Raw genomic sequence first — 2,466 nt, 5'->3', positions numbered from 1 at the left:
TACACAAAAGACTTCCGGCGAACAGTGAGGCTGTGGTGGGCAGACAGGGCAGTGGTGGGTGTGCTTACCCCGCGCACCACGCTCGGCCCCAGAGTGTGACACGGGCAGACGCGGCCACGCAGGGAGTTCATCCCCTCTGGTCGGAAGGGCCCGATGCGCTGGAGGTCCGGCCGCTGACCCCGCGTGGTCCTTCCGGCAGCCCTGTGACTTAGGATAATATTCCCATTTTGCAGATTGAGGAACATGAAGCTTAGAGAAATCAAGTAACTTCTTTTAAGAAATGACAGCTTTAAAATTGCTGAAGGCTGAGGGGCGCCGGGGCAGCTCAGTCGGTGAAGGTTGGACTCTTGATTTAGGTCAGGTCATGATCTCAGGGTTCCTGAGTTTGGGCCCCGCATCAGGCTCTGCTCACAGGCGCCTGCTTGGGATTCTCTCTCTCCCTCTCTCTCTCTGCCCCTCCCCTGCTCGCTCTCTAAATAAATAAATAAATAAATAAACATTAAAATAAAACAATAAAACTGCTGAAGGCTGGAGCTGAGCCCATCCACAGCCCGTCCTGCCTTGTTTCACCAGCCTGGGCCCTGAGCCCTGTGAGACTGGGTCTGACCTCATGTCCCATCAGCCTCAGGAGGATGTGTTTGTGGTTCTGTCAGATGCTGGCAGCGACATTGGTCAGTGTTTCCAGGTTATATTCGCCGGTGGGGCTTTGGCCAAGCCCCCAGGTGACAGGAGCAAAGGCTGCTGGTCCCTGTCTCCTTCCTCTTCCTCTCCTGGCTGCTTTGCCTGTGGCCACGTGTGTGACACGGGCTGTGACTTACGATGTGCGTGTGCCGGTCACCACCCCGCGGGCGGCCTGATTCAGCGAGCGCTGTCCACACCCTCTGAACCGACAAGGAAGCCCAGAGAGGGACTTCCCCGTTCCTGACTCAGCCCTGACGCGCAGGGAAGGGCCGCTCTGGCGGGAGACCCCACGGGGGACTGCAGCTGGAAGGCTCCCTGTCACCTGTGCCCTCCCAGCCCGCTGCTACCGTCAGCGCGGGACCCGGGGCCGCGGTGCCCGGCCCAGCCGGGGGAGCGGACCCATGCACACGCGCTCACAGCACGAACGCGCCTGGCACCTGCATCTCTTATCTCCCCTCTGCAGCGCGGGGCTCTGGGTTGAACAGGTCCCCCCGGACTCCTATCCGCCCAGAACCTGGGAATGTGAGCTTAACTGGAAACAGGGTGTCTGCAGAGGTGAGCAGTCAAATTAAAATGAGCTCACAGAGCATCAAGGTCGGCCCTAAATCCAGCATGACTGGTTTTCTTATAAAAAGAGGAGAAGGGGGCGCCTGAGCAGCTCAGTCAGATAAGCCTCTGACTTTGGCTAGGGGCATGATCTCAGGGTTGGAGAGCTCTAGCCCCATGTCAGGCTCTGTGCTGACGGCTCAGAGCCTGGAGCTGCTTCGGATTCTGTGTCTCCCTCTCTCTGCCCCTCCCCCAGCTCCTGCTTTCTCTCTGTCTCAAAAAAAATTTTTTTTAATCTCCCTTTTCAAAATCTCATGGTGCGTTTCTTAAAGGAATTTGGAAGCAGGGCTGCAGGCCGGAGATGAGGGAAGCGATTACTCCGGTCCTCGCAGGCTGAAATTTCCCTCCGGTTGATGATTCTTTACTGACATTGGCCACCCTGCGTGTGGGCAGAACGGGAGACAGACTGCTGGTCTCCAGCTGCTTCACCCCCTCACCCCCCAGCCCCCATCCCCCACCCCCTCACCCCCCAGCCCCCATCCCCCACCCCCTCACCCCCAGCCCCCCACCCCCAGTCCCAGAGCCCCGGGCGGGCCCTACAGCCTATAGGCATCACAAACACTAGAGCGAAGCAGAAAGACCCCCAGATGGTGGCAACTGGAGCATCAGTAGCCTCAGTGGCCTGGAGACTGATGACCAAGACTTGCCCCTGGAGACAGAGTCCGAACGGGCAGCAGGGGGGCGGGGCGAATGCCCAATACCGGCTCTCCCCATCCCTCCCCCTGCGCGAACGTCTGTGCTGCTCCGCGTCAGGCTCCGAATCAGCCCTCCCCGCGGCTCTGGCTCTCCCCAGAGGTGGACTGGGCCGATGCCCTCCTCCCGCTGGTCTAACAGAAGGCGTCCACGCGGCAGGGAGGCAGGGAGGGGATGTCCTTGCCTGGAGGCCCCTCTGCCCACCCCTTCCCGGGCCGTGTGGGCTGTGAGTCGGGTCACCGGCAAAGGGTAGGTAGGAGCCACCTTAGGGCTGCCACAGCCAGTGGATTTCCTGGGACATAGGGGCAGAGCCCTGCCCCTGACATCCCCACCCCTGGAGCCCCGCCCACCCCACCCCCCACCCCCGGAGCCCCGCCCACCCCACCCCCCACCCCCCTGGAGCCCTGCCCCTCACATCCCTGCCCTTGGAACTCTGCCCCCCCACCCCTGGAAACCCACCCACCCCCACTGGAGCCCTGCCTCCCA

The sequence above is a fragment of the Suricata suricatta genome, chromosome 5, assembly GCF_006229205.1.
Source record: "Suricata suricatta isolate VVHF042 chromosome 5, meerkat_22Aug2017_6uvM2_HiC, whole genome shotgun sequence".
Lineage (NCBI taxonomy): Eukaryota > Metazoa > Chordata > Mammalia > Carnivora > Herpestidae > Suricata > Suricata suricatta.
The sequence above is the reverse complement of the archived record's forward strand: the minus strand, read 5'-3'. Positions refer to the sequence as shown.